General features: G+C 54.4%; 1 long non-coding RNA gene across 6 annotated transcripts; it reads left to right on the top strand.

Annotated features, from left to right (window-relative positions):
- Positions 1-502: 502 nt before the first annotated feature.
- Positions 503-8782, top strand: LOC141570745 (uncharacterized). Of its 6 annotated transcripts, none has more exons than XR_012495213.1 (3): positions 503-2573; positions 2846-3000; positions 4676-8782. It is a non-coding gene; the product is annotated as an uncharacterized LOC141570745 (long non-coding RNA). The 6 variants fall into 6 exon arrangements; XR_012495212.1 differs by having other exon boundaries at positions 3503-8782; XR_012495210.1 differs by having other exon boundaries at positions 3470-8782.
- Positions 8783-12572: the final 3790 nt, after the last annotated feature.

Raw genomic sequence — 12572 nt, 5'->3', positions numbered from 1 at the left:
GGCCATGGTCAGATGTTGGCTGAGCTGGAAGCCGGGGGTGGGGAGCCTGGAGCAGCTGGGGGCTGGCCAGCATGTCAGGGCCTCCCCAGGTGGCCCCCCCAGTGCCATGTGCCAGGGGGCTCAGAGAGCTCACGGCCTGAGGTCCAGTCTCTACACACACGGACACACCTTCCTCAATCTCCCCACAAGCCCCTGAAGCCTCAGCCGTCCTCCAGGGCTGCCTTCCACAGAGCCCTCCACGTGGACTTGTCACAACAGCTACCACACTGCTGTAGTTTTTATGCTTTTATCAAAGTCTAGCTAATTTCAGACAGCACAGCTCACAGACTATAAGTGTTCACCTGTGTGTGCAGACCTGTGCAGTCAGCACCACGTCAACATATAGAACAGCCTGGCCCCGCCCCCAGGCACCCCCACCCCCAAGAGTGGGTGTAAACACTGCTGTAAACACTGTCCCAATTCTGAGCTCCGAAAGCAGAGTCACACAGCAGGTACTTGCAGCCCTTGTCCGCGGTGGTGCCATGGCCCCCGCCCTGGTGTTCCCGTCCTGGCAGTCCCTCCCACAGTGAGAGGGCTGCCCCAGCGGCCAGCTTGGGAACGACTGAAGAGCCCCAGGGAGAATTCTCTAGGTTCCAAACAGAGATCGCTGCTCAGCGCTGTGGACGCCGTCCCGCAGCAGGTCCTTCAGATGACCACAGCCCTGCTGACGTCTGGGCCGCAGTGTCACGAGCCACACAGAGCTGGAGACAACAAGTCGGGCCACTCCGGGATTCCTGACCCACAGACGCTGAGATCAACTTGGTTGCAGCTTTAAGCCACTCAGTTTTGGGGCCGTGAGGTACGCGGCAGCTGCTGACGGACACGGTGTTTAACGGTCTGTGTGTGGCATGCGGCTCTTTGTCCCGCCCCCATCGGCCCTCCTGGTGAGCAGTGTCCCTTGGGGATAGGCCACAGCTTGTGCACCATCCTTCTTTTGACGGACCCTTGGGAGGTGTCCAGGTTGGGCTGCCATCGGTAAAGCTGGACATCCCTCCAAGCCTTTGTGTGGACGTGATTCCTCTTCCTGACCAAATATGCAGCAGTGGCAGTGACAGGTCACGGGGCAGCTGTGCCTCTAGTTTTAGAAGAAGCTGCCAGATCATTTCCCAAAGAGGATGCAGCATTTCACATTCCCACCACCGATGTGTGACAGCTTCAGCGGCTGGAACTAACTCATGAGCATGTGGGGTCCTCAGTCTTCTGACACCAGCCATGCGCCGGGTGTGTGTGGCCGGCAGACCCTGGGAGGAGGTGGGGCAGCTGCATCAGGGGGCTGGGCTGGGCCGCTCTCGGCTGCCGCTCAGCCAAAAGGCGTCGCTTTGCTTGGGCCTCAGACACTCCATGGGCCGGCCAAGTCCATGCCTCGGGGAGACTGAGGGACAGTGACACAGTAGCAGGGGCAGCAGACTGGGGATCACCAGGGTGGGGGGGTACCCTGGGTGAAAGAGCTGGGCAGACAGTTGTGAGGTGGGGGGCAGTATGTGGGGACCTTCTGTCTCAGGTGCTCAGTGGAACTGTGGGGTGTGACATGGGAGCATGCCTTCGTCCTTGGAACTCTTCAGCTGCTGAGCAGAGTGGGTCACGCATGGTGCTAGGGCCTCTTAGGGGACAGTAAGAAAGCTGTTCTAATTACACGGCCCATCCTTTGTGCGGCTGTTTGTGGGGTGCAGCACAGAGGCAGGGGGTGTGCAGAGAACAGAACCGGCACTGGGCTCCCTCAATCCCCAGCTGCAGCCTTACAATGTCATCAGCACTCACAGGTCAACTGACAATCGTCTCAAAGGCAGGTAGGAAGAGCAACACTGCCTTGTCGTGAGAATTGATACAGTAGCAAAGAAATTATTTTCTAAATTATCTGGCCATTTCCTTGATTATTCACTTAATCATTACCATGTAGAGAAAACAAAAAGAAACATTGTATATAAATTGTTTACAAAGAATGTTAGATGTCTGTGAACTTCTGTAAGTGCTAAATACAGTTGCATAATATTTCATTGTATGCATTTTGTTACAATGTCGCAGTTGGGTACTTAGACTATTTATAAATTTTCTTTATTATAATGAATTCTGCAATGAACAGCTTTCTAAATGAACCTAGTGAGTACTTCTGATTATTTCTAAAATAAATCAGGAGAAGCAATAATGAATTAGCATATGTAAATATTCAGGACTTTTTAAACAGGCAATTTTTATAAATTACAAACAATTTTTAACAAAGGGAGACTACTGTGTCTCAGAAGACTGTTCACAGTGAAATTTCCGCTCATGTACTTCCAGCCTCATGTGTGAGGGGCCACGGAGGTGCCAGCTCAGGGACAGCTGTGTTACAGAGTGAGTGGATGGCACAGAGCGCATCTCTGCAGAGGACGCATGTGGGTGCCACCCTGCGGTCCCAGGAGTCTGAGAACCACAGTGTCTGCAGCAGGATGGTGTGGACACCAACACTCGAAATCTTCACCTTTTTCCCACTTGCACATCGGAAGCCTCAAAGAATAGTCACTGTAATACCCAGATCTGGTTACGTTAAGTGGCCGGTGAGACATGCATTTTTGGGGAGAGTTGGTCAGGGTGTCCGAAAATCCTAAGGCTTTTTAATGTAAATTTAAAATTGCTGCATTCTAAGAGAGCTGCCCTCTGCGTGCGGACACTCCCACCCAGGCCCCCGCCCCCGCCTGCTCTTCACGTAGTTCTCATTTTTCTAAGTCACTTACTTGCTGAGAGCAACTCAGAGCCTTCTAGTGGCTTTCTGAGACGTCTGCCAGCAGACCTAACCCCTAACCCGGCGTGTTGTGTTATTCTCCCACAGGACAGACTCACTTGGAAAGGAGAGGCATGATGAGACGTCTGTTATGAGAATTCCTGGGTCAAACAACAGTGGGCATCAGTTAAAAGGCAGGTGACAGATGATGGAGCAGGTGGGACAGGACGTGGGAGCCACAGCTGCCTGGCATGCCCAGGAAGGTGAGGCCTGAGCCAGGTGCCCGGTGATGACCCCATGGGCCCCGTATGTCCTCAGAGACACAGGGTGGCCCCCTTCTGCCCACAGCTGTCTTGGTTTCAGCATGAACGTCCCGACACCTGCTGTCGTTGGTCCCACCAGCTGGGAGCCAGCCCTGGCGGTGGGGTGAGGGAGGCAGAGCTTCCACTCACTGACAGGGGGTCCTCTGCCCGATGCCCGGGCTTTGAGACGGCCTGCAAGGGCAGTGGCCCCAACCAGAGCCAAGCGGCTTTAAACGGGTTGAACCCGAGAGGAAGTCACTCACTGTGTCAGACAATCTGGTCCCATTTCCTGGAGGGAAGGATGTCCTTCCTCTCCTGGGGGAGGGGCAGGTGGGCTACATGGCAGGTCCCTTCTTAGGGCAGCCGTCCCTCCCCGGGTCCCCCAAGACACTGTGAAGAAGGAGGAGAAACACAGCTTCCCTTCTTCTAGGGCACTAGTGTGGGAATGCGCACTGTCCTCTAGGCGACTCCGTCGATGGGAAGTGTCCCCAAGCACTTGGGACCCCAGTACATCACACATCAGATGTGTTTAAACTGTTCCACGGGCCAGTGGATCCAAACAGGGCTTCTCACCCATTGCTTTATATCATGGACCGTGGCTGTGGATTTGGTGTTTATGACTCACCAGTCAGTGTGAGACATGAACCTGCCAGAGGGGGGCCCGCACCCCTTAGGACTTATGAGGACTCGTTCACCATGACACTGCATCCGCGTGAACACAGCACGTGGAGACAAAGTCAATGCCAGTCACGCCAGGTCTCCAAGCTCGAAGGCTGCTGCACGCTCAGCTCCCATTTCCTCTGGGGGAGCACAACGCCATTCTGGCCCCAAATCTTCCTTCCAAAACTTTGCAAATAGAATGTTGGGCAAAAAATAAAAGAATAAGCAGCCACTCATGGAGAGGTGGCAGCATGAGTGTGAATGGGAGGATCAGAAGGTGACAGACCAACCTACACGGCTCCAGGTGGAGGCACCTCAGGGTGGGCGTCTAATGACATTTATGACATTGTTTAAGGAGGAAAAAGACCAACACACAAGATTAAAGATCGCAGCACAGAATTAAAAATGATAAAAAATGGAAATTCCAAGACTGGAAAAAAAAATTTTAAACTCAGTGACAGGGTTTGAGGGTTTAGAATAGCCAAAAAACGAATTGAACTGGAAAACTTTTCCGAAGAAAATGTGCAAAATGAGTCTTAGAAACATAAGGAGAAACACTAGGAAGAGATGGGGCGAGACCCAGAGGATTCAGGGAGAAATGCAACACAGGCGTCATTTCAGCAGGACAGAGGAGAGGTAAATGAGTATGGAACAGACAAGGGCGGACAATTTCTAAGTCCTAAAAGTCATCCTGGCTGTCACCTGGTTGGGTGGGTTAATTGTCCCCCTCGCACGCCCCACTTGGGAGCCGCAATCCTGGCGCTGGTTACAAGTCCAGCTGCCTGGTAGGAAAATGGAGAGTTAGGGTCCTCTGTGATCCAGCCTCGCTTTTACTGCTGATAATTGCCATGTCCTGGGTGTTGTGTCCCCTCAAACTCACATGTTGAACCCCAACCCCAAGGTGATGGTGTTGGGACCTGGACCTTTGGGGTGATCAGGAGGGTGGGGCCCCATGATGCGATCAGTGCTCTTACAGGAAGGGCCCCACAGAGCTCCCGCCTTGTGAGGACACAGCAAGAAGACGGCCGTGTGTGACCCACAAGCGCCTTCACCAGAACCTGACCCTCCGGGCACCCTGGCCTTGACTTCCAACCTCCAGCTCTGTGAGCAACGAACATCTGTTGTTTATAAGCCGTCTGCATGTGGTGTTTGGTGGTAGCCGCCTAGAAGAGCTAGGAAATCCTTTAAAGAGTCAGGTTTCTCAGGAGCAAGACACCACAGTGCCTGCGTGTGGCTGGGGCCCTGCTTGGCGTCTCATTCACTGGACGCGGGGCTTCTACTGATGCAACGTGCCTGCAGCTGGGGCCGGTGGGGTGCATCGCATGTCACTTGCAGCTTGTTCCCACTGTTTGGTTGGTGTAGATGCTTGAGGTTGTGTCTGAGTAACTATGGCGACAGAAGACACCCATGTTTGACTCTAAGTGGGAGTGGATGCCCTTGTGTGTGACATGGGAGCTTCAAGGGACCCGAGTTTGGGGAAGAAGGGAAAAAGGACATGAGGTGGGGGCGTGGGGTGGGCTCACACAGCTCACCGGGCACTGTCCTTCCAGATCCTAAGGAGCATGGGGGCTCGGATGGTTCCCTTCTGTCTGGCTGACCTCAGAGACGGGGTGTGTGCCTTCAGGACACACAGCATTGTCACTATTCAGGCACAGTTGATGAAGGGACTCAGCAGAGATGCCCAGCTGGGTTCCTGAAAACCTCTGGTTGTCAATGAAACAGGCTTATGTGTTAATTGTTAGAAGAGAGGCGTGACGGTAGCATTTGTGCAGAATCTGCAGTTTATAAAGTGCTTGGATATGACATATGCTGGTGTCCCCACTGGCTCCCTCATGAGGGCACAGACCCCGTGGTCCTGCACAGACAGGAGCCCTGGGGGCCTGGGGGGGCTTCGGAGCAGCGGGGAGGGGCCGCGGTGCAGCCTTGGGTCGTTCTCAGATGAGGCTCTACACGCGACTGATCGACTTGCAGTCTGAGAGTGTTAAGCAGGTTCCTCCATCAGTATCACGCAGGAGTCGAGGTTGAAGTCACCATTGCAGATGCTTAAGTCAATCTTTTTAATAAATTGACTATCAGTTGTTAAAAAAAAAAAAAAAAGAAAGAAAAAGGACCTGTGAGCCCTGAACAGCCCAGCCAGCCCTGCAGGTGAGCTCGCCTGGCCTCCCAGCCAGCTGCCAGGACAACCTGCCGAGAGGGGGGAATGCCTGTCCCTGGACGCTGCCGTGCCTGGAGATGGGCCACCTCACGTGAGTGCCCATCTGACTTTGTGCTTCCTTGTTGCTGGTGAAGCTGTGTTTTCACGTGCTTTTGTGCACGTGTGATTCCTTTCTCTGAGTCACTGCCTCAGCACATTTGCGGAGTTCTTGTTTTTTACTGATTCCCAGTGGTTTTGCAAAAACAGATATTACTGACATTATTCCTTCCAAGACTCTATCAGTAGGTGTCCAGCCCCCCACTGTCTTTAATTTTTCTTTCCTTTTGTGGTGCCCAAATGTTTGATTACTCAGATGCAGTCCATTTACTCATTTTTTACAGACTTTTTCCGATTCTTCCCATAGTTCTTAAATCTGTCAGAAAACACTTCTGCTTTCTGCTTGGGGATATTCCTGACCTTCAAGAAACCATCTGGGGAAACCAGCAGGGAGCGGGCACCAACGAGGAAGTTCAGACTGCGGCCAGAGCCCCTGTGCTGGTCACGGTGGCTGACGTGGTGACAAGAGGAGCATTCAGAGTCGGCCCCAGGCCTGTGGAGGGTCGCCCACACCTGCCCACAGAGGGCCTGGTTTAACCTGGGGACGGGCACCCCTCCTGGTCGGCCCAGCAGCCCCTGGGCTCTGTGGGGCGCCGTGTGTGCTCTCCTGCTGGGAGGGTCTGAGCAGGGACCACAAGGCAGAGTAGCATGGAGGAGGGGCTGCGGCCCTCCTGGAAGCCTGCATGTGACTGGCCTGCCCCCAGCCCTCAGAGCGATCCCCACTTGGATCCGGGTGCCAGCGACACCCCACCTGCAGCTTTCCTGGCTCCCTAAGGCTGCCACAGTCCTTCCCAGAGGGTGCAAAGGAAGTCTGTGCAGCCTGGAGGCGACCCTGTCATGTTATGCTGCCCCGCACTGCTGGGGACACAGTGGGCTCTGGGGACAGGCACCCGACACACCCTCTACATCCATTAGCCTGGGAACAGCCCCATGCAGGGATCCAGATGCCACAGCTAAAGGGGAGATGCAGGTGGCCAGGGGGGTAGCTCACCTGCAGGCACCAGGGCAGACCAAGTCCCCTCAGGTGTAAGTGCAGGTCTGCACTGTCCACAGTGCTCCTTGACCATGTGCACCCGTTTGAAACAGCTTCTGCTGGAGGTGGGTCTAAGACCTGGAGCCCAGGGCCACGGTGACGCCAGAGGTCTAGCGAACACAGTCCCAGAGCTGTTAGTTATTGTCTCTAAGTCCACAAGACCCCCACCCACAGCCCAGGGTCCCCACGGTCAGGCAAAGTTGCCCCTGGGGTCAGGGCAGCAGGAATACCCAGATCTTTCTGGAAAGGAGGCAGTGAGTGTGGCTGGGTGCCCTGTCCATACTGGGAGGCCCAGAGCCGTGAAAGGGACCTGCTGGGGAGGCTCACAGGGCCCCATGTCCCCGGGTCCCCAAGGCCTTGGAAGCTCTCTCCCCAGCACCAGTGTTTTCTGCCCATTTCTGAACATTCTGGCCATTTTGTCACCTGGCCCTTTATCCCCCAGAGCTTCAGGGCAGTAGGCAGGTGACTCACTCCCAAGGCCACCTCTTTTCACCCCATCGGGCTCTGAACAAGGTGGCCTGAGGTCCCTGAGAAGCCGTGTGGCCATGAGAGCCTTGCTCAGGCGCTCGGTGCGCCTGGACGTGGGGAGGGCCTCGTGTGGATGGGGCTGCGCTCTGGGCACAGGCTGGGGGAGGCCAGCCGAGGGCGGTGGCTGGTCTCAGGGCAGGCACTGTGTGACTCAGAAAGGACCAGGCTCCACCAGCCTGGCCAGCCTCCAGGTGGCCTGAGAGTCCTGTGTGACCCTTGGAGGAGTTACTGAGGTTGGCTCCAGTCCTCAGAGCTGAGGCCCTGTCCCCTGGTGGCCAGGGACTGCTCTCTCCCCCCCCCCCCCCCCAGCACCCTCACAGGTCACTTTCCCCAAGCCCTGCCCGGAACACATCTCCCCAGTCCTTCACGCAGGCTGGATCACACTCCCACTGAGGATACACGAGGGGCCCTCAGAGATGCAAACTAGCTCCAGCCCATCCTTATGTCCCTAACGTCCCTTGAGGCCTGGGACCTGATTCCTCTGAGGACTGTGGGCAGGTGAGGTGGCCATGTAGAGAGGTCAAGAAAGGGAGCATCAAGTCTTCAGGGTCTCTGCTGCTTGTTCTGTGACAGCTGTGAACTCACACCTCTTTCAGATGCTTCAGGGAGGAGGTGACCCGGTGGAGCATGATGTCCCCATCTGCGGAACTCTCAGTACGGACGGCACAGCCTTCGGAGCTCACAGGGAAGGGGGATGTGTCACTTGGACCTGTGGAGTGCTCCAGGCTGGGGCTCTGTCCCAGCGCCCCTGTGAGTCAGCAGGGGTCACGCTGGAATCTGAGTTGTGACTCACCAGTTGTGGGGACATCTGAATTTTTCCAGGCTACTGGAGAAAAGATGACTTGCTCACAGATCAGAAATTGGGGCTTGTGAACATCAAAGTACTTCCTGGTGACACAAGGCTGCGGGGGTCTGGGCAGCCCAGGCAAATCACCCGAGTGGGGAAGAAACACACACCTCCAGTAAGAGCCCTGGGAGGGGCATCTGGAGTTCCCGGCCCCTCTTTCCCCCTTCCGCTTTGGGGCTCTTTGGGGCACTTTGGGACACTCCAACCTGGCAAGGGACAATGTCTCTGAGGATGTTCCCCTGGCCCATGGTGGCCTGTGATTCAGAGGATAGTAATTTGGTTAAAATTACTCATTGTAAAAAGACCTTGGAAAAAAATATATCCAAAGATTAGGAAATAAACTCACCCGTATTCCCCAACCCAGAGAACATTAGAACATTACCAGCTATCAATTTTACTACTTTGTAAAATGTTTTTAAATAAAATCTTTAAGTGGGACCGTGCAGCTCATTCTCTACTTACTTGCAATTTTCTCTCCATTGACGTATTAGAGGGTCTTTCTGTGCCACCAAAACGCGCGTCTCACACATGGCTTTTATGGGTATTTTTACAATGGGACGCTGGAGATGAAGTTAAAGGTTTAAAACAGAACTTAGACTGTTATCATTGGCTGTCACTCTTTGATTTTTTATTTGTTCCGTTTTTGTAGGGTTAACGTGTGCTTTCAACTTAAAATCATCTGAGGAAGGAACCTCGGGGAAAACCCTGCTCATAGCGCCACCGTGTGGCGAGTGGAGCTAAGGATGGGCGCCTCAGGGTTTGGAAACAGGCCCCCCCGCCCCCCCGTCCCCTTCCTGCGGTCCCCAGCGTTGTATTATCTGGGGGCTCCCTTTTCAATACTCTGGTTGCCTAGAGCCTGTTCCTCTGGGCAAGTCTGGGGCGCCCCGGATCTCCTGGGGAGCCTCTGCGCCCTCCGGGGGAGGGAGAGCAACGCCCCGCCAAGGGTGGCAGCGCCGCCAAGCTTTGCCCGGGGCGACCCGAGTGGGCACAAAACGACCAGGTGGGCACGCATGAGGCACGTGGGCAGTGAGCAGAACCCCACTCTTCAGGAACGACAACCAGGAGAAAATGCACAGAAGAAGACGATGTGACCATAAGCATAACTGCTCCAGCCTGGGTCACGGGCACAGGCAGGGAAAGGAAAGCGAGGTTCTGTCCCACACACACCAGACAGGCAGCGTTAGAAGCGACTCCAACCCAGTGTTGGGGGTGTGGGTCAAGGGGCCACTCACGCCTGGGTTTTATTCCAATTTCCCAGCTCAGCTTGAGGTAGACCCCGTAAGAAGCGGTGCTGAAACACAAGTCGTCTTTTCACTCTTGCTGCGACAGTCGGATATATCTGAATGAATATGTCCATCTGCTGAATGTGGATGGAAATGTCCAGAAAGGAAGTTTGGGAAAGCAGATGTACATTTTTTTATATTTTTGTGTTTTTCAAGAATGAATAACAATAAAACATTTTATACATAAAAATAATGTCATTTATATACAAAGTAGCTCAAATTGTTATTATTAGATGCATGAAATAGTCAAAACATCAACTTTTTGTTTTTTTGTAGATTTCCGACACATTTTGGGAAAAAAACCTTGAAATCCATGAACAAAGCGAAAGAGTTAACTCTGCATACACGGAGTTTTGACTGTTAATGGTTGTTTGAGATTTTAATCAGTGTTTTGCTCTCACCGCCATAGCCAGAAGGACTCTTGCACTTTTATGAATCTAATCACACCTTCGCTGTGCTCTTCAGATGAGGTCCTGACCCCTGGGACCCCAGCCTGGTCTCCCTGCTGGTCTTCCCTCCCCCACACCTCTAAGCATCCTCTCCCCTCCCGGCCTGGGGGGTCCTCTGAAGCAGGATGAGGGTGGCTGACTGGGCCTGCACCCAAGGACACCCCCAGGCTTCCAGGCAGAGCCCAAAGTAAGTGTGCATGTGTGTTAGTGTGTGTGTAAATGTGTAAGTGTGTGTGTGTGTGAATGTGCGTGTGTGCACACGGGTCTAAGGGTCAAGTGCAGAACACACAGCCGTAATAATGCACAGATATGCTCGGGTAAGGACGTTTCTGGCCCTTCCTGTGGAGCCTTTCCTTGCAGAACAGGTACGACTTCTGTCCCCCGAGCTCCCCAGATGCTCAGGCGCACCCACTTCCGTCCCACTCCTGACCCACCCCCGACCCACCCCCGACCCACCCCCGACCCACCCCCGACCCACCCCCGACCCACCCCCGACCCACCCCCGATCCACCCCCGACCCACCCCCGACCCACCCCCGACCCACTCCCGACCCACCCCCGACCCACTCCCGACCCACTCCCGACCCACCCCCGACCCACTCCCGACCCACTCCCGACCCACTCCTGACGCAAGCCTGCTGAACGTATCTTCTGGGGGTTCTGAGGCGCAGCTTGGAAACCACTGCTTGAAGCGTTAAATGAAAACTTGACAATTCAAAAACACTGAAACAAAACAAATGAAGGCTAGCAAGAACTGGAAACACCCCTGTGAGTGTCATGATAGAGGGACCGAACGGTTAGTGTGGAAATGTCCTCCACGCACAGGGAGACGTGTACTGCTGGGGAAGGTACAATCAGTATACTTTTTCTGGAGAGGAATTTGGCAAAAATGTACCAAAGGCTTTAAAATTGCGTATCTTTTGGCCTAGAATAATTCCGACTTTAGGACTCTTTGTGTGGGTGATTTTGGGGTGGGGGTGGGTGTATGAGACAAACTATTGCCAAGAAGTCAAAATGGAGCCAATGGCCTGTGTGTGTATGGCCCGGCGGCTAAGAATGGCTTTTATGTTTTTTAAGGGTTGTGAACACAGTCAAACAAATAAAAAGGCGTCTGTGACACAGACCTTTCGCACCTGGGCACAGCAAATGCTCAGGGTCTCTGTTTTCCTGGCCCAGGAATGGCCCACAGGGCTCCAGGTCTGCAAAATAAACTGTCTACAGACAGATTCCCAGGAGAAAAGACAGAGACATTTATTTGATGTTAGTTTTATGTGCTGGTGGGAGGGAGTGCTTCATAGAAAGACGAGAAAAATCTCCCAGGGAAATGGCTGGGAACTCAGGGTTTTATGCTATTTAAACAAAGGAGAATGAATTTTAAGAGAGATGATGGGAAGTTAAGAGAAGGCAAACACAGGGGACACAGGGGACATCGGGAGTCGAGGGTGTGGCCGGGTGTGTCTGTGTGACAGGGCTGGTCTCCCTGCCTGGTACAGGCGGGGCACCTTCACAAACACACAGGCACAGGGGGTGGTAGACAGACTGTCTGTGTCTGCTTTTCCCAAATTGCCGTCAGCTCAAAGCAACCCTTACTTATACCAGAGCAGTGTCTGTAACCTGCAGTGGCCACTGTCGCACAACCAGGCAGGCCAGCTGCTCCCAGCCAGCTTCTGGACCCGTGCGCTCTGAATGCTTATTCACACGGGCTTGTTAGGTTGTCGGGGAGGAAGCCAGGGCCCCAGCTCTTCCTGCAGGAGGAGAGGAGAGGAGAGACCCTGCAGCCCCAGTCTGTGGTCTGTGGGGACAGCCTCTGGCCTGGAGGGACCACAGCAGGGGTAGTGGGATTGCATGCTGGGGCCCTCTGACCAGGGGACCCTTTCCTCTCTTCACAGCTGGGGACTGTGTGGCCACCTGACCCAACCTCCAAACAAGGCGCTCTGCGCTGGCATTGCAGACGGAGTGAGCGTCAGGACAGGGCAGGCTGGCCTCTGACCCCTACCCAGGCTCCCTGTGGTCAATGCAGGGCCCCAGGCCCGTCCCTAAAAGCCCCATGTGGGCCCCACGGAAGCTGAGTCTTAACGAGGCCCAGGGCCCCTTCCTGGATCTATGGGGACCGTCCTTTGAATAACAGAGAATTTAGAAGGTTGTGGGGGCAGGGCTTGGTTAATCAGGGAGGGTCACCGTAGACTAGGGGCTCCCCAACCTTTCCAAGCACAATGGGGGGCATCTTGCCACAAAAGGCAGGCTGTGTTTCTGTCCTTAGGACAGCTCAGGCACTTGAGGCTGAGCCCATCTGAAGCCTGGCCTTGGACCCAGGCCCTGACACCACAGCCAACACCTCCTCCAGCGGACACCCCAGAGTCCAGGCTCTCTCAGGAGGGAGAGGAGGCTGGGCACAGTGTGGAGGGCACTCCAGCCACGTGCAGGCTCGGCGATCCCCAGGGCTGGATATGGCTGCCACCTTTCCCTGAAGCGTTTGGTCAGTG

Source organism: Rhinolophus sinicus, linkage group LG03 (assembly GCF_036562045.2).
Source record: "Rhinolophus sinicus isolate RSC01 linkage group LG03, ASM3656204v1, whole genome shotgun sequence".
NCBI lineage: Eukaryota > Metazoa > Chordata > Mammalia > Chiroptera > Rhinolophidae > Rhinolophus > Rhinolophus sinicus.
The sequence above is the reverse complement of the archived record's forward strand: the minus strand, read 5'-3'. Positions and strand labels throughout refer to the sequence as shown.